This window comes from Squalius cephalus (assembly GCF_949319135.1).
Source record: "Squalius cephalus genome assembly, chromosome: 9".
Taxonomy (NCBI): Eukaryota; Metazoa; Chordata; class Actinopteri; order Cypriniformes; family Leuciscidae; genus Squalius; species Squalius cephalus.
Genome location: NC_137130.1, coordinates 28,568,823 through 28,593,930, shown reverse-complemented (window position 1 = coordinate 28,593,930; position 25,108 = coordinate 28,568,823). Strand labels below are relative to the sequence as shown.

The 25,108-nt window shown below is 38.8% G+C and overlaps 1 protein-coding gene and 1 long non-coding RNA gene across 2 annotated transcripts in view; both read right to left on the bottom strand.

Annotated features, from left to right (window-relative positions):
• The window catches only part of enox1 (ecto-NOX disulfide-thiol exchanger 1), a 456,290-nt gene that overhangs the window by 268,710 nt on the left and 162,472 nt on the right, over positions 1 to 25,108 (bottom strand). The gene's annotated exons all lie outside the window — the stretch shown is intronic.
• On the bottom strand, positions 1,293 to 3,719 carry LOC307165087. Its single transcript, XR_013822403.1, has 4 exons — positions 3,536 to 3,719; positions 2,687 to 2,808; positions 2,474 to 2,549; positions 1,293 to 2,240 (listed from the first exon to the last, which is right to left on the bottom strand). It is a non-coding gene; the product is annotated as an uncharacterized lncRNA (long non-coding RNA).

Below are 25,108 nucleotides of genomic sequence, written 5' to 3'. Positions count from 1 at the left end.
TGAATCAATGAACAGCACTAATAAAGCCACATTCTTACAGATCATTCACTAAAAAAAGTTGGTTTAGGGTTTAGTTACCCTTTAATAACTCATTTCCAAAGGGGCGTCACCAACGGACGTCACTTAAATGCCTCTGGGCGCAATTGGATAGACCTAAAACTCCTAAAAACCAATTAGAGCGATCGGCATCGTGTAAAGCCATATGCGGTGTCCCAAAGTTACACTACGCCAAATTTAATTTCCTACCGTTTCGGAGAGAAATGTAGTAGCACGTTCATCTGCCAGTGGGTCTTTCATGGAGACTGTCCTCATGTGTTTGCAATTTGAATATAATAATGCATTTAAAAGTTGGTGAGCTTCACCAACGGATTGGACGTCGCTCAAATGCCTCTGGGCGCAATTGGATAGACCTAAAACTCCTAAAAACCAAGCGAGCGATCGGCATCGTGTAAAGCCATATGCGGTGTCCCAAAGTTACACTACGCCATAAAAGTATGTACTCTTTTTGTGAAGAAAATGTATTTACTTTTGAATGTGTAGCAAAAAAGTAGGCAAGCTTTGGGACATACTACTTCGTCATCTTTATCGGACGGATCTGTCGCGTGCATCCTGTCACGTAAACTGCCCTGTCAATCATCTTGTCACAGTTAAAATCCTCTATTAAATCTAATTTAATTTCCTACCGTTTCGGAGAGAAATGTAGTAGCACGTTCATCTGCCAGTGGGTCTCTCATTGAGACTGTCCTCATGTGTTTGCAATTTGAATATAATAATGCATTTAAAAGTTGGTGCTTCACCAACGGAGTGGACGTCGCTCAAATGCCTCTGGGCGCAATTGGATAGGCTAGACCTAAAACCAATCAGAGCGATCGTCATCTTGTAAAGCCCGCCTCAACGTTTCTGATTGGTGCCGTGATTTCGACGGCATGGAAATGGGCTTGAATGAGCTCTAGTTGAATGAGCTCCCAGGCTAGTTCTGCCATCTAGTTTAAAGAGAAATGATCATGCACCTAGCACTCTTGCCAAACATTAAAACATGGCGTGCCACAGGAAATATTCAAAAGCAGCACATCCACTACAAATATTTCTATCTAAAGTCATAATTTTTGCTGACCTTTTGGATAATGGTTTATGTAATCTGAGTGCTTAACTGTATTGAGAGTGAAATATTTAATCAAAATGAGAACCGTTTAAAATCAGTTTACTTAATTTCTTCACTTAGATAAAAGTGCATACACGAAGTCAAGGGTGCAAAAATTTATGCAGTTTATTTTTTATAAGTATGTAAAAAATTGTGCGTACAAAAGGTTTATACATCAGGCCCCAGGTCACACTTCACCACAACTGACTGAAAAAGTGGGTTTTGCATTGCAAGTTGAAACATTTAGGAATAAAAGACCTTCAGATTGTTACCTAATCTTTATAATTAAGCACATTGCCCCAAAATTTATTACAGTGACACCTTTTAGACCTCCTGCAATCACCATTATTCTCAACAGTGTTAACGTAATCTTTTTCCATTTAAATAAGCATGAAGACCACAACAAATGTTTACTACAATTATGTCATGAAAATAAACATTTAATTTAGTTGGGATAAAGGTATCCAAACTGTTGTTCACCTAATAAAACAAAAGCATCTTTGGTGTTTCCATGGTTTCTACAGAAGTAAAACCGGAAATCGATATGACGTCATTGACAGGAGATGTTACACTGGTTAAAATGGCTGATTTCTCGGAACTTAAATATTTTTCGAAACATTTAAGACAATTCAAGTACACAAGTCAACAATATACCACTGTTCTAGTGTCTAGTGCCTTTAACAGTAGTGTATAAACTGATTAGAACTCATTTTCTTTCAAACATGCAATGAGCTACAATTTTTAAGATGAAGGCAAAGTCACTTATTTTGTCATTTCAATAAGCATCAAACAACTGCAGCATGCTTTGTTTGGATTCCTTGCTGGACGTTTATGAAACAGGAAGAAATCTAGTGGAAAGCTTTAGACAATAACATTACCTAATGTCTTGTATACTACATTCACATGCGTTCATCTGTGCTTTCTCCCTATCTGATGTGTGAGAGCCAAGTGTGGTAGGTACTGGAGGTGTGAAATTCTTATTCTATCACCACCTTCATACATTTGAATTTCTCAGCCTTTTGGCCCTCCACTGTTATTTTTCTTCAGCTTGCGTGGATCCACCATGCCATCTGGATTTATAGTTCTGCCTGTGGAAAAACTGGCAAAAGAGGAAGAGTCAAAAATAGAGTCCTCTGACCTTCAGGCATACAAACCTGCAGAGAAAACATGTGCTCAGCTAATACATGCTATTATGTAGTTTCACTGGTCGTGACCTCAGCAATTTTGTAGTCATCATTGCACATCTTTACCACGTTAATGCCATTCATTTTAGTCCATGTTGCTAAACTATTTGCAATAAAGGTGCATCCAAGTTAGCTTGAAGTGTCATACCTTAAAATCCTTTGCATTTAATATTTTCTTTGCGTGCCATTTAGTTTGACTTCATCTTGACTTTAATGTTGCAAACCTAAGAGGAAAAAAACAAGACCTCATTAAGCTCGTTCACCATCATATATGCCACACAGGTATAATATCAGTTTTAATGCATATTCATGAGGCAGAAGGGCTCTTGACTTAGTGAGCACTTGTATGCTAATGCAGTACCTGACGGCCTCCTACATGTTAAACGCATTTTCATTTAATGGGCACCTTCCCTCTGCTCTCGACTGATGCTCGGACCCCAGTGTGAGAGAGCGGTCCATATCGGTCCAGGTCCTGCAACACATCTAGTGAGAAAAGGAGAGGAGAGTTAATTAGTCATTTCATAAATCCAGCCATTCAATCAGTAATAACCTACTCTCAAATGAATAATCACTAACAAAGAAATGCTTAAGGGTCAGGGAAGTGAATTTTTGTCAGTATCAATAAAATAATTTAAAAATACATTACATACTGTATGCAATTCATGCTAACATAACTTCAACAAACCTTTTCTATGAGGTTGTTTTTTTAGGTGACAAAAAAAAAAAAAAAAAAATTAAGTTACTAAGTTAATATAATAGATAAAAGTGGAAAGGATTGCATTAACGGTATAGAAAATGGTGTATACATGTTGCAACAATGTATGAATCTAATTTGATTACATATCTAAAAACTTGTCACGTGCACTTTTGGTTCAATTCGATAAAATCTATATAGACCAAATCTATAAGCATTAAACGTGTAGATATTTAATAACGAGTATTAAACAACAGATTAAGCTGAACTGCATCAAAAGAAAATACTAGCCTTATATTTGTCTGAAATAAGATATTTCAGCTTATACATTTAAAAGTAAAAATGTGTTTGTTACTTGGAATATAATTTATTAAAAACAATACACATTATCAAGTAGTTCATGATGGCCGAGGCATGTTGGGGAACACGTGTTTCGTAGGCCAGAGCCTGAAAAGTACGGAAAACCAAAAGTCCAGATCCGTGCGCATTTAAGATTGTTGTTAAAGTTCAGATTACCTGCGATGCCTTCTTGGTGAGTCATTATAGCGGACAGTAATTTCGGTCACTGTTATTATAGGATTTGAAGATCCACTGCTTCAACCACCTCTGCTTCTTCTGGTATTTCTTCGGAAAGGGGGAGAAACCTCAAGACACCGGGGTTTAAAAGCGGCAGGAAATACATCATCTCTCGCCTCGCTCCGCCCATCGATGGACACGTGCGCCCTCTGCAGGAGATTACACTCACATATTTGAGACTTGAAATTTGATTAGTCATTGTCGCTGATAAATTTGATCTGAAATTATTATTTTTTTAAAAGTTAGCTTATTTTAGTTCAGTTACTTTCCAAGATTTTTCATTTAGTTTATTTTGATGTATTAACAAAACTAAAACAATGAATAAAAACTGCATATATTTCCATCAGTTAATTAACAGTGAATTAAAACTTCTGTAGAATTATTTATTTAAAGTATTAAACAAATGTTCAGGTGTAACACAGTTGTGAAGGTATTTGATGAAGCTTGAAAGCTTTGGGATGAGGAATAATCAGAAAATTCCTAAACTAGTATTTTATTTAGACAGATCTATTTTAGACACATTTAGTGGAAAGCCATTGTAGGTTTTACATTATATATTTTTTAGACTAGACATTTTATCTGTCTATTTTCAAAAACCATGCGAAAATGGTCACTGTTGTTAACATCGCTTTGTAAATCTCAAAGCAGTTCAATCTCACACAATTCTCAATGGTAATACATGACATGTAGCTATGTTTTAATCGCTTGCTTTTTATAAATGTAGCCACATGATGCCATAGAAAGACAGGTTCCCTGTGTTAGTAGCCCTGCCTGTGCTCTCAGTTGCAGCAGGTGGTGCTATTCAACAAGCATATATGGATTCAATTCAATCACCATTCAATCATATGGATAGACCTTATTCAGAGCAGCGCCATAACAGGTATGATTATGAAAGCGAGGCTGTGAGGTATGGACTGCATCCGCTGTAAAAAGCTGTTTAAAGCGCCTAGATCACTTATAATATATATATATATATATATATATATATATTTTTGAAATTTCTTAGAAATATGTTTTTTTTTGCAGTGTTTCGTCATCGGAACAATCCAAAAACATATTAATATCAGTCGCCTACAACAATGAAGATGTAGCCTAGACTCACAGCCTCGCTTTCATTCCCGTTAAAAATCAAAAATGACTTTAGGTCTATAACTCAATGATAAGATAAGATGACACTCAGCCTCCAACTAATTAATGTTGATCATCAACCCCCGTAATACTGAAACAATTCACTAACTAGGGTAAACACAATCTAATCTAATGCTAAAAAACTGTGCTTAGGGGGCTTTTCGAGCACAGACAGATGATTAATGCTGCCTCTTTTTGTCTAATTAGTGTCTGGGCAAAATTAAGCCATTTGCAACCGATTTCATTCCCCCTCGGGATATAGATAAAGTAAACGGACCTTATTTTGTGTTAAAACCCCCGCTTTTCTGTTTTTATGCTAGGTATTGCCACGTGACTGTGTTGTTCATTGCCTGGTAACGGATAATAAAGCACTTGTACAGTATACACTAATATCCAGATGAGGGCAGTAGTGCGTTACTGTCTGAACTTACAGAGAGTCTGAGCACAGCCACATTTGACACTTTCCTTAAAATATATAGATAGAAAGGCCATTTAAATTAGATCTTCACAAAAGAAGACTAGCATAATAATTTTAAGTAGGCTATTATAATGTTTCAGCACCTGCTTTTCTTATCCGTTCTTTTCACTTATGATTTGCAATGTCCTGCAGCAGGGATGCTAACCGCTAACAATATGTGCCAGTTGTTAAAGGCACCTCTCTGTACATCCACTTGAGAGATAACAAGAAAAAGCAATCAAATTCTCAAATTACCAACAACTTCCCATGTTCAGCTGACTGTCCAATTATCTGCCGGCCCTTGATACAACAGCTAGTGACGCAATTACAATAAAATGCTTACACTTTGGGCTGAAAATGACTGTCCTTCAATCAGTGTTGGATTGTGTGTCCTTAGAGATATGCTGCATATGCAGATGAGCTGCTTAAAGAGATGCATTGGGTCATAAATGCCCAGTGCAATTAAAGTCTTCAAACTGGGGATGAGACTCCGAGTGATTTATCAAAATGAGCCTCTTTCCAGTTTTTATCTGGGGCGTATAGGGAAAAGTCAATTCGTGAGACCTTTCATAAACTCTTATATGATGCAAACCAGTCAATATCCTGCTTAAAACTCAAATGTGTAATCTGTAGACGGCTTAAAATCTTAACTCTTTGGGGAAAGCAATGGGCACATTCATGCAGATTTTGGGAAATGAACGTTTTTAAATATTAAAGGTTTCAAAGATTTACTTTGACCATATATTGGCTGTCAGGTTATATTTATGGCAGTAATTTTACTGTGTTTAATTGGAATATGAATATTTTAATGTGTAGTTTATACCCTTAAGCTGTAAGAGACTGTCAGAAAATGGGATTTTAATCACAGAATTATAAAGTGCCCTTAGAAAGTGTTAGACTTTAAAATAATAGGATTTTGCGAGGTTCATTTTTGCATAGTTATACAAATATGAACTTGTGAAGATTCATAAATCTGATGGGAACGGAGTGGACAATCGATTTTTTTTTTTAGATTTTCAGTCAACAAAAAACAACTTTTAGATTGAATATTTAACAATTTGAACATTTGACAATAAGGTTTTATTTGTTTACATTAGTAATGCATTAACCTGTGTGTATATATATATATAGGCTATATAAATGCAAAATAGTGGCCATAGACTTTTGGACCCCACTGTATCTATTAGCGTCATCAACGTATCATTAGTACACTGGAGACTTTGGCCACTCTCGTCTACTGGTTTTGACATAACTCATGTTGTTTTAATTCCTCAATGGTTAAGTCATATAGAGAATCAGGGTAGTCTGGGGCCGCAGTGCCTTTTTTGGGAATGTCATGTGAGAGCGCTGATGCCGTTTTGCCTGAAAATAAAGTTGGAGCTGTCTGGAAGTTGTGGAATGTGTAGCCGGCTCAGGGCCAGCGCTGTGTTTGGAGTCAGCCGGGCCGAATAGCAGAGGGTTCTCAGGGACACCCAGACAGGTACCGCTGATCTACATCCTTCTCCTCCCACCACATGCAATACGGAAAAACACTTCTAAGAATAGCTTTTATCACAGTTGAGCAATACTGTGAATCGAAACGCGTAGGTCCATCATCTGATGACAGCACTTATTTTCTGCTGAAGGGAGGACATTGCTGCTGATGTTCATGTTGCAGGACCAGTGCTTTGATGCCCTTTGGCAAAGTGTCCACACTAATGGAGAAACAGTCTTCCACATCTCCCACTGGAATCTGAAAGGGAAATGAAACTTCTGCCATCATTTACTCTTCTTCATGTTACTCAAAACATGAAAACATTTTCTGAAACACAAGAAGACATAAGAAATCATATATATATATTCAGTATACACTAGGTCTCATATAATTTGTTTTATTTATTTCAATAACCGGAATGATTTTTAAACATAAAAGAGATATTGGCTTTTTTTAATACAGTTTGAAAGTCAATGGGGATCATACAAGTACCGTTAAAGTAGTCCATTATGATATATTCCAAGTCTTCTGCAAAGCTTTATGTGAGGAAGAAAACAAATGATCTTGTTTGACAGCCATGCCCACCATTCATTATTATGGAAAACAGCAGCTTGGACATTTTTCTAGATATCTCCTTTTGTGTTCCACAGAGGAGAAAATGAATACTATAACTATACTAAAGTGAACTATCCCTTGTAGCAGCAAAGCACCTCACTTTATCTCCTTCTTCAAAACATGTCTTTAAAGACCATTTCCCCTTGCTCTATAAACTGCCTAACATGTCTTACAGCAAATAAAAAGTCACCCATGCAGAAACAGACACTCTGCATTACAAGCCAAATCCCAGAAGGACAATAACAGTTAATTCCTTTCATTATTTTATTCCCATTGCAGGGGGTTATAAATTTTACAAAGTCGTCTAGAAACTATCTCAGAATCTCCCAGGGCAGCCCTAAGGTTTAATGGAACGTGCACGATCTTATCTTTGGGAAGGGCCATTCAGTTATTGGAGGATGAGAAAGGAGTGGAACATTAGCCCATTATCATCACCACAGTGAATCTGTGTTTGGTGGGCATTAAAAAACTGCACTGCAATCAATGAAATAAATTCCAGCACTGTATCTTATGTAAAGGAGAAATAAACATGCGGATGTCTAATGGTAGGCTAACAGACGCTTTGTTTTCAGAGTGACAAAGTATGAAAGCTGTCCCTTGTGAAAAATAAGTACACTTTAGCATTATTTAATTATGAAAATAAGATACTTTTAAATAATATATTTAAGGACTTAAGTACATCTTGATATTTCATAATTACTTCTTTAGCCTTTGAAATGTGGTTAAAGTGTTGACGCATGTACTAAGCATTTATTGTAAACTAAATATATTTTAATATCATTTCTATTGAAACTTGTGTCATGTATTTAAATACACATAATTTGTCATTTCTAATTACACATTTGTAATGCAGTTGCTATTTGGTACATTTAAAATATATTCACTTTAAATGTAATACTGAATAACACAGTACAGTTAAACTTATTCTCAAGAGCTTTACATGAGCTTTAGTATGTTAGTCAACACATCAAAATATGTGTACTTCTTTAAAGCACAACAAAAGATTATTAAAACATAATGATTTAAAATGGAATTTAAAGTAAAACTTAACTTAATTTGATATTATTAAAAAGTGAAGTACAATACAACACAAGTGCACATTCAAAACAATTAAGCACGTCTTTTTCTCAGGAGCGGGTTGTGGCAAATTGGAGAATATTTCATGATCTGACCTGTCAAATGAACATTATGAAATGCATAGTTTATTCTGATTCGGATGTCACATTTAAAGGTGTCGTATTGAGTTAATACAGCAAGTTACTCGGCACTCTAAATGTGTTGTTACTAAATGTGGCTATTTATTGAAAAATGGTGTATTTTGTCAGTCATTTGTTGTTGTTTGCGCTTCACATTGAGCTTGAGAAACCTCTTACCTACAGTATAGTAAAACATGGCTTACGTATAGGCCTAATGGTCTAGTTATCCCCTGCTAAAAGCAGCCTTTTACGTCGGTCATTCAAAAGTAGAGCAATTTTCCTTTTTCAAGCAATTATATCATATTAGATGTTTACCAGTGCCCAATTTTTCAGAGGGCTCTTAAAATCATGAAAAATACTTATTTTGCCTGTCTACTGTCTTTGATGTCACAGTGAGATAGTTTCTAATGAAGGACTTTATTGACTGTGTGCGTGATTTATAGTTGTCAGTCACATGACTGCCGTGGAGTCCTGGAGGGTAAAACATCAAGAACTGCCACACAGGCCATTCGTTTCAAGCCACGAATTGATATAAAGCACCTGCAGTATTTAAATCAATAAAAACAGTGGTGTCACGGTTATGTTCCATTCTGTCTGCTTTTATTTTTACATTCTGTTCCATTTCCTTTAGTTCCTGTTTCTCCAATTTCAGTTTCCTTGGTTACTGATTATGTCCTTGTTTGTTTACTTATGTATTGCTGTCTCCTGTGTCTAGTTTAGTTCCCTTGTTTGTTATGTGTATTTATAGCCCTCAGTTTGCAGTCCTAGTTTGTTGGTTATCGTCTTTGTTTTTTGTGTTCTCCTATTTGTTCCTGGTTGGATTAAAATAAAGAGTGCTTTTAGAACTGGCATGCCTTACACACACACCACTAGCTTGACGCACCGCTCCTTCTGTGTGTTCTACCATATCAGTCTATCATGCCAGCCCAGAGTAGGTCCTCGAGGCACCTTTGATTTTGACCATAACAACCTTTTGGTACCTTTTGACCATCTATCATTGTGGTACCTGCAAGGCAGAGGAGGAAAAGCTCATCAGCCCCGCACCTCCACGGATCCTGAGATGAAGCCCATGCCCGCCACGGAACCAGAGCCCGATCCCGTGCCCACCATGGACCCTGTGCTACAGCCAGCCACAGTGTCCATCCCGGACCCAGAGGCCGCCACCATTACCGGCCCGAGGCCAGAGCCTACGCCAGGTCCGTCCAGGAGGCGGTGCTTGCGGCTCAGTCCATCCCCAAGCCAGGAGCAGGCCACTACCTTATTGATCTGTGGTCTGCGGACCCAGGTCCTACCTTTGTCCCCACCCTCGAATTCTCTCCTTGTCCGAGGTCCCTCTACTTGGATGACCTGGTTTTGCCCAGAGTCCTTCTTCCTCCACTGTCCCCATCCTCTCTGCTGGCTCCTTTGGCCTTGCTGCTGATCCCCTCCAGCTCTCCAGCTCCGCCTTGGGCTTCTCCACCCGGAGCTCTGCCTTGTGAGAGGGATCCCATGGCTTCACCCCGGGCCTCCAGGCCCATGACACTTGTCAGCTCTTCGGCTTCGCCTTGGCTCTGTGCACCCTCGACTCTACCGTGGTCCATCCTCCCTTGGGCTCCACAGGGCTCCCTCGATCCCCCAGCTCTGCCTGGATCAATCATCGTCTTGGTTCCGGCGTGCACTTCTGTGCCTCCTGCAGTGCCTCAGCCCTCCAACCCCTTCAGCTCCACTGTGCTCCTTCTTCCCTCTTGCTCCACCTTGGTCCTCGCTCCCTGCGGTGTTGACCCGGTCTTCCACAGGCCTTCCAAACCAGCGGCGTCACCCTGGGCCTTCTGCTCTGCCTGGGTGTCCACCTCATCCTACTCCACCTCAGTCAGTCGGTCCCGAGGTTTCCATCCAGACCATCCGCCAAGGCTCCACCTTGGCTCCTCCCTCTATTGGATCCACCGTCGGTTCTTCCTCTGCCAGCTTTCCCAGGGTCCTGTCATCCGCCAGCTCTTCCTCGTCCACCTCCAAGACCCCCACCCTCATTCCACTGTTGGACTATTATTTATGGCACAAGGAAGCTTTTTGCGCATTGTGTTCATATTCTGGGTTCATTTGCTTGCCTGTTTATTAATAAGGTGTATACTGAATTTGGTCCTTCAATATCACTCTCTTATGCATTAAGCCACGTTAATCATTTTCTATATAATGGTTTTCAATGGGAAAAAAGCTTAATGATAATTTAGTGCATATTGTGTTCATATTCTGTGTGCAATGCCGAGCCACTAACATTGAGAATGCTATGAATACTACTACTATTACTACTACTACAGCCTATAGCTTACCGCTTTATTAGTGAATTTCCATTAACAATTATAACATCACGTCAGTAGAACAAAGGATAAAACACGTTTAATAATGTTTTTGAAAGTATACAAAAATATGAACGTTTTAATTAGCTTCCCCCAGAAGTGGTTTGGAGAACCAAGTTTAAAAGGAAGAGCATTGCATTGTACATTGCAATTGCACAGAGTCTTTGATGTCCTTTATCTGTCACATCTGTGGCATATATCAGGGAACACGTGTGAATGAGACATAAACACACTAAATAAGAGCAGATTCAGTTTACAGCTGCACAATCGAAAAGATCAAACAATGCGCCCATCAGCAAGCTGGCAAAGGGGTCAAACTCCAGCAGCTGGAGGTGTATGTTTGCCAGGCTTGAGTGTGATTGCATGTGTTTGGAAACACTTGTTAGCGATTTATGCGTGTACAGAGCATCATGTCAATTATCCATTGATATTGTCACCATTTTATGTATTTTATTCCCTGATGTGCAGAATCTCATTAGTTTCTAATTTAGCGAATATGGTGCGTTTGCTCCAAGCACATTAACAGAAGTGCTGTGAACATGGCATCAGAAACTTCAGCATCCTCGTAGCTGTACACCAGAGAGAGAGAAAGCACACATGTGGGTGTCATACACAGGCTGGAGTCTGGCTCACACTGAGCTATGCAACATGAGAAAGAGAGGAGTCCTGGAACATGGCAAGAATGATGTTTTTTCTTCATAAAATCCCTTGTTTTCTGTCGCATGGTGAAAGGACACGAAGCCGACCCAATTCCAGCCTCATTGCCCTTTTGGATAGGGTTCAGATACTATAATGTCAGCTCTGTTGGCAAAGCTTCAATTTGCACAGTGTGACTCCTCACAAGAGCAGGGCCAAACTGTTCACTAACAACTTGCATTTAGACTGTATTCAGAGGCTTTCGTCAAAGTATTTAAAGAATCAGAGGAGCTGTGACCATTGAATACACTATGAATACATTTGTTTGAATCTGTTTATTAAGTGCTTTTAAGGAAAGCACTACAGGCAGGCAAAAGCGCTGTTTTTTCAGGCACTGGTCAAATTTGTGATTTTGTGCTTTTTTGCTTTTTGTCTTCTTTCAGACTAGTGGATTTTTTTATTTATTTATGTTAATTTTATTACACTTAGGCCCGGTCTCACAAAAAGGGCTTAGATTAAGCCAGGATTAAGCCTTAGTTCAACATTTAAGTAGCTCTTATAAACCTGCCTTTAAAAAAACAAACATCTTGAGACAAAACAATTTTTCAATTTTATTTTTTTTAGAAAATGGCCGATCGTTTCGCTAGATAAGACCCTATTCCTCAGCTGGGATCATGCAGAGCCCTTTGAAACTGAATTGATTTGGACTTCAACAATTTGGTTACCGTTGAAGTCCATTGTGTGGAGAAAAATCCTGAAATGTTTTCCTCAAAAAACGTAATTTCTTTTCCACTGAAGAAAGAAAGACATGAACATCTTGGATGGCATTGGGGTGAGTAAATTATCAGGAAATTTTCATTTTGAGGTGAACTAATCCTTTAAGCCTTTTCTGTGAAACTGGGGGATTATCTATTTGCGTCTGTAGATTTCCGTTATAATACATCTCTTATTTTGTCAAGAGGAGTTTTTTTTTCTCATGCGCTGAGCCAAATCACTGTAGTACACACACCAAACTTTAAAGTTTTATTCTGATCTATTCAGAAGGTTTTTACAGTTTTTTCTTGTATCATTCACCACTTTGGCGAATGGCGATTTTTTTTTTCTGGCTGTTGACGGTATTTTCTGATTTTATTGAGTAATAAAATGAAAAATCCTCTGTAAAAAACAAGAATTTTGAACCTGGCCATTGTTTAGATTTTTGATCTATGCAAATGAGTAGATTTGTATATTATTTGCATATTTCAACATACAGTAGCATTTCAGAAAAATTTTAATAGATAATAAACTCCCGCACACTATCCGAAACGTTGTGTGTTAATAAATATTATTTTTAAATTGCAAGTTACGATAGTGTGCGGGAGTTTCTTATCTGTTGAAACGACCCACCTGTTTGGTCTTATTATCCTACGCACCTATCACTTGCAGGTGTGCGATGGAGTTTGTTCACTAGAAAAATTTTAATACAAAACAAGTTTACACTTGGTTATTTATTCATTTAATTGTCCCTTACCCAGTATGCAATTGTTGCAAGTGCTATTATTTATATTCTTAGTAACACATGTTCTTTCCAAATAATAATATTTTAAAAGTTAAGAAACACCACACTTGTGGACACAGTACTTACATGTACAGAGCATTACTTTAGACATCATTTAAAACGTTATTATGAACCAATGTTAAATCATCATGTTATGGTGACATTATCTGAACTCCTTGACCTTGTGAGGACACTTTTTGCTCCCCATGAGGAAAACAGAAAAACTAAATCATACTAATTGGTGTTTTTTGAAAATGTAAAAATGCAGAAAGTTTTGTTTGTAGTTTTAGGGTTAGGGAATAGAATATACAGTTTGTACAGTGCATTATGTCTATGGAAAGTCTTGTGTGTGTGTGCGCACGTGTGCGTGCGTGCTTGTGTGTGTGTGTGTGTGTGTGTGTGTGTGTGTGTGTGTGTGTGTGTGTGTGTGTGTGTGTGTGTGTGTGTGTGTGTGTGTGTGAGAGTGTGTGATAGTGTGTAATCAAATCCACTTAAAAGACATAAGATGGAAACTCAATTAGCTTTGCCCCTTGTGGTCGCACTGAGGATCTACTTCTAATCAGAAACATCCAGAGATGTTATAAAAGAACACAGAACACTGAAGTGTTTTCCTTTACTTCCCAGTGTTGTGCTTCATGGTAGACTGGCATAAACATATCTTCTTTTTTATTAATCATCCTGTTTTTCCGTTCAGCAGCTGTGGGTCACAGATGGATGCAGCATGGACACATCTGTGGCTGAGCTAAGTTTCTCTGAAATAAATAAACATTTCTTCCAGAGATGTTTCCAAGCAGTGATTATTAACCAAGTGTGCACGTAAAAGGGAAATCTGAAAGATTGCTGTTTTTGCTTTGTTACCCCTAAAATATGAATATGCTATTAAAATATGTGGGTGGCCAAGAGATTAATATACATAAAAACAATTGATCATGTGGTTTTTTTTTTTATAACAACACAATGGGTTAAATATATAAATACATAAGACATATGATGATGGTGATGATGATGATGAAAATAATAATTTGTGTTTTGTCCATGGCTGACAGTTGTAGCAGAATACACACACAGGGAATTTATTTACACTCTAAAACATGCAGGGTTATTTCAACCCACATTTGGGTCAAATATGGACAAACCCAACCATTGGGTTAAAAATGTCATTTAAAAATGTAACCCAACGGCTGGGTTTGTCCATATTCGACCCAAATTTGGCTTGAAACAACCCAGCATTTTTTAGAGTGTATTTATTTACTTACTTATGTATGTGTGTATTTATTCATTTAGTAACTATTTATTTGTTTGTTTGAAAAGACGCTAGTGAGTCCAAGTCTGTTTGATTAAAAAAATGAACCACTGTAATGACCATTTCAGTGAAAATGCAAAGTGACATCAAGAGTAATTTCCGCTTAAAAGAAACACTTCTGTTGTCAAGTACTTGAGGACACCCTGTTTTAGAGCTGATTAAGATCAAATTGAACTTGCTACACTTGTCTTTAGTTCGTTGGACATAGTATCTGAGATCTGTAATGGCAGCACATTAGCCAGTCTTTTACTGTACTGTCCATGTGTGAATGAGGTCATCAGCAGGAGCTGGCATTCTGTGCTAGTCCTTCAGCCTCCACAGTAGCTGGCAACACAATGTACAGACTCACAAAAAGAAGTGCGAGAGAGAAAGAAGAAGGAATTCTTGATAAGCCTTGAGCACAGAGGAAGGCATGATGGAGAATGCCGGCTATGCGGAGCATTCACAACAATGTGTAGTGTCACTGGAAGGGGCCCACAAAAGCGCTGTTCTCTCAGCTGTCAAAGACGCCATTGTGGCATGAGCCGAACAGGACCAACCCGCCAAGAGTCTTTATCACCAACACATTCCACTCATGCTGCCCCCTGATGCACAAGAGAGTGCATTCCCCTCCATTCACCCTCTCCTCGAGTGGGGCCGATCTCTCTCGGCCCCTTCTTTATTACACCTGTCTCCAGCTGTCGTGCAAGAAACGGGACGGACGCTGCCGGAAAGCGGCGGGTCCTGGGTGTTGCAAAGAGCGCTCAGCACCTGAACAGAGTTGCGCTCTCTCAAAGTCCCATGACAGCTGATGTGTCCTGAAGGAATGACGCCTCCCGGGGCACGGTGTCAGTCAAGCGTGGGAAGCACCAGTCGACGCGCGCACGCCACCCAAAAGCCGCACCGCAGCTAAGATTGTAATCTCTTTGAGGAAAAAGTGGGATAACAAGGGCTTTAGCCTGCTTATCCCTCTCATGCTTCAAAGCAGGGATGTGTCGCTCAGCAGAGAGGAGCTCCTAACAGGATAAGACATCTCAATCCTTCGGGGAAGTGATACAAATTGGGAGCTAATTCCATTGTCCTGTATTCACCCAGGCATTGTCTTGCCAACCAGCTTCAGTCCTCGACAGCAACAGGGTTGCTCTCTCAGGGTCCTGGCAGGTTTGCTTGTTTAGGGCTTGGCCTACCCACTGAGAGCTTGTTCCTTGCTTGCCCAGCCTGCTGGGTTGGGGTAGGGTCTGGATCAGATTCCCTGCCGGGCTTGTCTTAGAGTGAGCGACAGGAGCCCCGGCCCAGCTCTACACACACCCACCTCCTCAACTCAACTTCCTCTGGGCTCCTAGAGCAACTGATTGACACTTGTTTAAAGGGGTCTGGCTTCACGAAGACATTTGACATATGTGAGATGCCTCCTTCCTGTCATGTCTTCCCTCCCCTGGCTCTCCTGACTGTGTTAATGGGTGCAGGTGGCAGCATGGGATATGAAGTGAGTAAATATCAGTGCAGAATGAACGAGGTGGCGAACAAGGGTGACCACATCAGGGCTGCGTTTCCCAAAATCATTGTAAGTATAAGTAGATCGTAGAGACCACTGGTGCCAATGGTTTCTATGATCTTCTTATGGCTTTCAGTGCTTTTTGGGAAAAATAGCACAGGAATGTATTCATTTCCACTTATGCATTTGGCTGACACTGTTATCTAAAGTGATTTGCATCGCATTGAAGGTGTAAGTTAAAGCACTCCCTGACCCTGGGAGTCAAACCCATTATCTTGGCATTACAAGTGCAATGCTCTACTGTTTGAGCTACAGGAACGCACAACTCCTCTTTTGGAAGACTCTGAAAAAAGTAGGCGTTTAAGCCTGAATCAGGAATAGAGGAGGGATTACTTAACAAGATCCATCCATTCTTCAAAACCACTTAGAGTGCTGCAGTGATTTCTGTAGGCCAATTTGGAGGTTAGCATTACCCTGGTGGCCTCAAATAGGATCTTTCCATTGATTTTTGGATTATTGCAGGAAATAAGCCCTGTGACCAACAAAAGTTATCGATTCTTATATGTTTAGTTCCTTAAGATAATCTTCACAAATGAACACAACTGTCGGCAGAAGTAAAAAGCCAAATGTAGGCTGTAAACAAACTACAACATGGTTGCATTTTCCCTGAAAGTTTGAGTTAGAATTGATTGCAAGAGTACAATCATAAACACAATGAGGTTGTAAAAAGCAGACCAGTGAGTAGATGAGTTTTCCTGTTTGTTGTCCGTTTCATGTCCCTAAAAGCCTCTGTAGTCCCATTTAGCCACTTGTTAGCAACCACCATTATAAAGACAAGTTAATGCTTTAAAAAAAAAAATCATAAGGAGGTATTACTGATGTATTTAATGTAATTGAATAAAACATAATACTATCTTAAGCTTGTGTTAATCGCATACCTTATTTCATGCATTTAGCCAAAAACCCATTAAAAAAACGATTGATTTCAGTGCTAAAATGCTAACTCGTTTCCGGGGTTTGGCCTACAAACATATGTCATCCCTGCAACACTCTATAGGGTCGAGGGGATCCAGAGGCTTCTCCCAGAGTCTTGGTCCGAAGTATATCGGAACGGATGAACAGCACAGGCAGTAGATGCTGTGCATTATTAAATTGCAAAGTTGAATGGCTAAGGGCCGGTCCAGTTGATGAGCCTAATTGGGGACAAGACAGGATTTTGACGGATCGCTTCCTGCATGAACCTTAGCGTCTGTTCTAACTCAGTTAGTTGACAATGGCCGTGTTTGTAGGGATAGGGTGGAGTGTGGGACCACTGTGGGAGTGCATTGGCAGTTTGTAGATTTAGGCTGATTCGGATCTACAGGGGGCCGTCAGAAACCAGCAGGTCAATGACAAGGGGAGGAAAAGAGCACCCCCCACCCAACACAACACTGACACAGATATTGTATCTTTCCATCATTATTAAAGGAATAGTTCACCCAAAAATGAAAATTCTGACTTCATTTGCTTACCTTAATGTCATTCCAAACCTCTATGACTGTCTTTTTCCAGCACAAGTAATATTGTATTCTACTTTTTATGGTGTTTTTATAAAGAATGTGACACAATATCATTTAACAAGTGGCCATTGTAAGGGTTTATTATGCTTTTGTTTAATATTCAACATAGTGAAATGTGAGCAGTGTCGACTTATTCCAGTAAAACTGTCCCTCAACAGGTGAAGCAATTAATGATAGCCTAGTTCATGTCATTGCCATATGAATGAGATATGCAATGCCGGACTAAATTTATTTGTCATGCTGCTTGTACCTTAAAGCTGCTCTAATCCAGTATGGCCTGGGCAACGGTCTCAGCCTCTTTCCCTTGGAGGTCTTAAGGAAGCTAGTGATGAATGACTGGGATACATATTACAGGCCAATGATGAATGACTGGCCTGCATATTACAGTGGAGCTCTGGCTGGTGAACTCTTCCCTATTACCTGCGTTGAGTCATTGCCTGTGTTTGTTTGGTTTATGTGAGAGACTGCAATGTCAGAGTCAATGCAGCATTCCTCTGTCTGCTACATACCTCAGTGCTGCTCAGCCACGACCTCTAAGTGATTTCAGATGCCTGTCTGGTACTCCTGTCTGTCCTAAACTCCCATGTCAAGTACCATCTTAAGTTTTACATGGCTTTTATTTTATGGCGTTTTCCTGTTGTGCACAACGCCTTCTATTTAGACCATCAATTATCAGTCCGATTGTGAGTAAAATTGCTTTGGTGAGTAGATAAAATGGATTGACTTGCCTGTAGTTGACAGTTAGTTCATAGGAGCAGCATCAATAGGGTACCTGGTTTAAATAAGAACAAAAATCAGACACTTGCAGATTTAAGTGGTGTACATGATTCAAATCATAGACATACAAACTGTCTAATAACGAAAACATCCGTCAACATCAAAATAAATTTCTCCATGAGGTAACACATATACAGTATGTAAAATACTCATTACATTGGGCCAGTGCCATTGCTTAAAATTATTGGCCCCTAAACAATTTTTTTATTGGAGGGCCCTCCATGAGCGGACCACCTCGGGGATTAAAGGGCTCGTTCACCCAAAAATTTTAATTATTTCAATTAATTACTCACCCTCATGTCGTTTAACGCAACTGATGTGTGTTGATGAATGTTTATATGTGAATAAAAGCCTAAATTAAATCTGTTCATCATATAAAGCAATTGAGTCTCTTCAGAAAATTTGGACTAAACCAATTCATATGGATTAGTTTGATCTCTTTTCTGAAGCATCAAAAGTGGTAGTTGTATAGCTGTCAATGGAGAGACAGAAACCTCCAGGATTTCATCAAAAAGATCTTCATTTGTGTTCCGAAGATGAACGAAAGTCTTACGGGTTTGGAACGACATGAATAAGTAATCGATGACAGAATTTTCATTTTTGGGTGAACTATCCCTTTAAGCTGCCAATATATATATATATATATTTATATATATATATATATATACGTAACAAAATTTCAGTTGGATTTAACAATTTTACAATTATTAATTGACGACGGGCACACCCAAGGTTTTTCAATAATTCACTTGCCCGGAGTAAATTATTCTGCTTATACTACGGTTACCACACCTCATAACATTGTTCAGATGATGTATTTTCAGACATTTGTCAAGTTTTTGTCATTAAAACGCTCTTGTGTGTAGGACTAATTTCTTACGCATCTCATCCCAAGCCTCTGTTGTTAATTCCAAACTTTAGCCGTGCGTTTCCCTGAAAATAATTGCACACCTCAGAACGTTCGTAAACCAATCAGATTCAAGCATTCAACAGCCCCGTAGTATAAGATGCTGTGAGGACCTGTGCTGTTTGTCACAAATATACAAGGAAAAATAATCCCATTGTCATAAATAAAACAAAACAAATGTTTTTGATATTTAAATGTTCTAAATTCTCCTTAAGTTAATTTTGGACACGGTCTACTCTACAGTATCATTTATATCTCACCAGCATGACAGTTGTTTTTCCTTTTTAGCCAACAATGTAACTGCCGCTTGTAAGTAGATTTTAAATACATGGTGATGTTGTGAATTTACATTCCCCTGAGTTTGTTTACTTTGCTGCGGTGGTTGTTGAGGGCCGGTTTAGGCCTCGGAGAACACAGTGATCTCATTGTGAGCATGAGAAGCCCGTGGCTCGGCACTGTGATTGAAAAGCGCAACATGCCAAACAGATGTAGGGGCTGCACTCTTGCTGAGCCCACTCTGCCCGTTGCCAAGCGCCTGAACCCTAGAAACAGGTGGAGGGTGCCTACTAATCTCTTATTAAAGAGGAGAAATATTTTAGCTATGCATATGCTCCGCTCTGTTATTCTAGCCTTTGGCTGAGCACTGCCTTTCATTACCTAACAGCCAGGGCTCACAGGCTCAGTTAAGTGCCTCTGGCTAAGAGGGAAAACAGACCAGAGAAAAGTCATGTAGTGCTTCTCCCATGGTAAATCACGCTCCCATGGAAAATCGGTAATTTGAAAAATGAAGTAAATTTTACCCAGCACAGCTCACATATCGATGACATGTCATTCAGAGAAAAGCAAACCCTATGCTACCTGATTAGCCATGTTGTGTAAAGGAGCATTTATCTCAATGCCTACAGAACGCAACAGTGTCCGTCCACTTTTTCAGCGGCCTTTGGTTCTGGAATTATTTATCTGTAGTCGTTTTTTTCCATAGGGCTTTTTAAAGGGTCTGAATGAACTAAACTAACCAGCAACAAGGTAAATCACAACATTACACACTTTTATTTGAAGCAAAAGAGCATTTGAAAAATTGTCTTGACATGTGTACAAGACTGTCTTAACGACTCTAATGAGGAAAAGAACTACAATCCCATGAGGCATTGCGAACAACATTGATGGAGATATATAAAACTATTGATTTAAAGATGTTGATTATATATATAGAAACAATGTATTTTATGTTTATTGCAATGCATGCATATATTCACAAATATTTAAATAGTTTGTGTGTTGCTTTTGGTGATATTTGCTTGTCACATTTCTGGAGATTACTCTGTAGAATCATGGTTAATGTCTTTCTTCCACTGTAAAAACGTGATTATTTAAAAAAAAAAAAGTTAAATAATGCAGGCTGATGGCTTCAGTATAAGCATAGACCATTAATGATTAACAACCACAGTAGTCTTTAAAGTCTTTAAAGGTGTATCATTAAAATTCCCCTATGAAGAAAACAAATGGGATTTTTACTTCCAAAGCTCTTAAAGCATCCCTTCAGCCTTAAAGGGGTAGTTCTCCTTAAAATCTTTATATGTGTTCCACTGAAGAAAGTCTGTGGTTAACAGGACTAATGTTACTAGACAAACCTTGAGCCCTTGGAGCACGCATGAAGCAAAGATGCTGATTTCAGATTCTGTAAATAACTGCGATTAGGGGAATGCTAACCGATAGCTTTCTCCATGTTAGTAGTGAGGTTACTCAAACAAACAGATTGCAATTTGCATTGTTGCCACTAGTAGCACAGAAATGACACACATTTAAAAACAGAGATTTTAGACAGGCAAGAGAGATTGAACTGACCCAGCAGTGGAGTGAAGATAGAGTGATTGAGATGATAAACCTGTTGAAGAATCAGACTTCCACCTGCTCACTTCATCCATCAGCAAAACACAGAAAGTTTAGACATGAGCAAAGGAAACAGAGGTGCTAGACTATGAACGGGAGAAGGCCTCCTAATGAATGTCTTCCCCTCGTCAGATGACCGTGAGTCTCAGTGATTAGCACCACTAATGAAAATGTTTGGTCTTCAACTCTTGGGAGGAAAGAGGAATCCCTCTCTTAAAGCTTATAAGCACTGACCATGCCCAGACCAAATTCTCTATCTGGCTGGAGGCCAGAGCTCAGATATTTGAATAACTCTGGCTGTGTGTCTGTATCCAAATTAGACACCACAGCCTTGCAGACTGGCTCTTCATGGAGGGAACTGGAATGTTTATAACTGAGTTTTGCAGGAGGAAACTTTGTATTGGACTCTAGAGCCCTACTCAGATTTCCAACATAGCATTCACACTTGTGACAAGGATAAGATGGATTTGATTTGGAATAACATGTTTGGGACTGGGCAGGCATTTTAAATTTACTTAGAATGAGCAAGAAATAAATGTTTTTGGGGAAAGACTGATTCACTATGCATTTCCAAAGTATGGACATTTTTTTTTGGTTAAAGGTGTATCATAGATCACGAAGAGTCTAAATATTTCTTGATTTATTGAGGTAAAAGAGCTTGACATACAATAAAATACTGTGACTTTCAGAAGTCAAATCTTTACAATAAAAACGAGCATTTATTTGAACTAATTGTAACTTTCTTATGTCCGATGAATAGATTTGAACTTATGACAAATGTAAACTTCACTAATGCCTTTAGAGCAGTATAGACGGTATTATTCATAAACACCAGAAAAACGAATGAAAATGTATGTAGAAATTTGTGCCGTTTCTGGCCCTGTATCTACTGATCTGAAGGATCCTGACATTAGAAATAAGCAATTAAACCAGTTTGAGCTGCACATTTACTCATTTGACATTCATCCAGAAAAACTTAGATTGGATTTTATCAGTGCATTCCCTCAAAATCGAACCCATGACCTTGGTATTGCTAGCACCATGCTCTACTGTTTAAGCAACAGAAACTCATTTCAGCACAGGTTGTTTTGTGAATATGTCACAATGTAGTTCAGGCTGTTATTGAAGGATGGGGCTTTTACAACTAAAGTGTGACTTTTTGTAGCACTAAGATACTGTACTAACATTATTAGTGTACTTTAAGGTGAAATAATATGAACCTATAAAATGTGGCGCTTCTTGTGTTTACACTGAATTGATTCGGACCATTTAAAGTGTTGTTCATTCTGAACAATAGTATTGCCACCATAACATGCAAGTTAGGAAGTGTCCCAAAGGAAGGGAATGAGAATAGTGTTTTCTGTGTCCTGGTGAGAATGCCGAATGTGAGGGGTGGGGAACCTGTCTGAAGCCTGATACCTCCTTCAGACTCCCTCATACTCTTCTTTTCATCATGTTCCTCTTGTGTTCAAGTTGGGTCACAGCTGCCAGGTCTGTGAGTTCATTATTTCACTAAATGTAGCCAGTGTGTTTTCTAAATGTACTCTTATTGGTCTTAATCATTGTACAAGATAAAAAATATCAATTTTCTCATCTGTCTTTGATCGTCCAAGATTATAAGATTTGTAGTCCTAAATGAGATCTTATTTAGACTGGGGTCAGGATGGTTACTGGCACAAGGTCGGGATGACATCACAGCAATAGCAAACCACAACCATCCAACGATCCAATCAATTCCTGATGGACAAAATAATTTGTTCTCGAGAAGCCGGTTCATATGGTGGTCAAGAGAGCTCAACTCGCTGCAACTGAAGAAAACACATGCAAATAATAAAAATACAAGCAAATTAAGAAAACATCTTCAGTTTGACAACACATGTGCTGCAAATACACAACCAAATACAGAAACATGGTGCAAATACTCTCAACGCAACCAAATACAGAAACAAGGTGCAAATACTCACAATGCACATATGATCAGAATGTTAAAATAAACAAAATAAATCACCTTACAGGTCATCGACAACACCACTGACAAGTAAACATTGAATAAGCGGTCCCAGCTAGGTTCGTTACTTCTTGGGGTCCCCTTGAAACATTTGTCTTTCTGTGCTATTTGCAGCATGTTTCTGTATTTGGTTGAGTTGTGAGTATTTGCAGTGTGTTCCTGTATTTGGTTGTCTGTGAGTATTTGCAGTGTTTCTGTATTTGGTTGAGTTGTGAGTATTTGCAGTGTTTCTGTATTTGGTTGAGTTGTGAGTATTTGCAGTGTTTCTGTATTTGGTTGAGTTGTGAGTATTTGCAGTGTTTCTGTATGTGGTTGTGTTGTGAGTATTTGCAGTGTTTCTGTATTTGGTTAAGTTGTGAGTATTTGCAGTGTGTTCCTGTATTTGGTTGTCTGTGAGTATTTGCAGTGTTTCTGTATTTGGTTGATTTTTGAGTATTTGCAGTGTTTCTGTATTTGGTTGAGTTGTGAGTATTTGCAGTGTTTCTGTATGTGGTTGTGTTGTGAGTATTTGCAGTGTTTCTGTATTTGGTTAAGTTGTGAGTATTTGCAGTGTTTCTGTATTTGGTTGAGTTGTGAGTATTTGCAGTGTTTCTGTATTTGGTTGATTTTTGAGTATTTGCAGTGTTTCTGTATTTGGTTGAGTTGTGAGTATTTGCAGTGTTTCTGTATTTGGTTGTGTTGTGAGTATTTGCAGTGTTTCTGTATTTGGTTGAGTTGTGAGTATTTGCAGTGTTTCTGTATTTGGTTGAGTTGTGAGTATTTGCAGTGTTTCTGTATTTGGTTAAGTTGTGAGTATTTGCAGTGTTTCTGTATTTGGTTAAGTTGTGAGTATTTGCAGAATGTTTCTGTATTTGGTTGAGTTGTGAGTATTTGCAGTGTTTCTGTATTTGGTTAAGTTGTGAGTATTTGCAGAATGTTTCTGTATTTGGTTGAGTTGTGAGTATTTGCAGCTCATTTGTTGTTAATCTGATGATGTTTTCTTAATTTGCTGGTGTTTTTTCTATTCGCATGTGTTTTCTTCAGTTGCAGCGCATTGAGCTCTCAGCCATCATCGTAGGTTCACTCGGATATATGTCACAATAGAGAAGACAATCGCAACTTCCGTTTCATGCCAACTTTAAATAATCGATCTGGATAGAAGAGTAGACTAGTACAATGCAAGTAAGCTACCTGATAACAGTCATTTTGAGACATAGAGAAAAGTGACGTAGGCTAATATTCAGTGTAGCTAAGTATAAAAGTTATAAATGCGGGCTCTTTCATTAAAATATCCTAGCTGTCTGGGTGATCATGAACCGTACCATCATGGGATCCAAGAAAAAATATTGGAACCGATTGAAGTTTGGTTTCGTTAACTGTCCTTGCACATGTATTAATGGGCAGATGCAAGCAAAATACCATACTAAACTACTCTGATAGAGCATTTTCATAGCATTTCTTCATTTACGAATCTACAGCGCGTGATATTTCCCCATAAAGATTCCATTGGTCATGGCAATCACAGTGCCTACACATTGATACAACAAATACTAACCCCTAACCCCTAACTGTACTCTACACCCTACTTAAACCGATGGAATTGGCTACAGGGTGGGATTTGTGCTGAACTAGTTTAGGGGGAAACGTCAGCCATTTTCAGCGTGAAACAGACAGTGCATCCATTGACGCCCAATTCCCAAACAAATTAGTCAGTTATTTTAATTAATCAAAAATGTACAGTGCAATCAGCTAGTCTGATTTCCAATGACTCGAATGACTAATAATGAGTAACCACTATTATTAGATATGCATCCAAGACTCTTTTGACCCCTCTTTATATTTTGGTATATAAGTCATGCATTCCAACACAGATTGTTGGATCTATTGTTGACATTTTAAATACAGTATAGATGTACCATGTTCATTTAGTTTTTGCATATTAAATATAGTACAGCTACTATCTGGTGTTAAATATTTGATAGCATAATTATGTTTTTATTGCGCAGTGTGAATAGGGAGGAAACTAAAGTGTCATTAAGTGTGAGGTATGCACTCTCATTACACTGTGGGTGGGCATGTGCTCTGCTGGTGGACTGAACAGAAATGTTGATGGGATATTCCTGAAGGCTGATTTTAAACACTCATCAGTGTCGACTTAAGCCCATGTATTACATCTGTGTTTCACTTTGATTTACTGCCACGACAGCTGCCAACGTTTCCGTAGACCACATGTTCACACC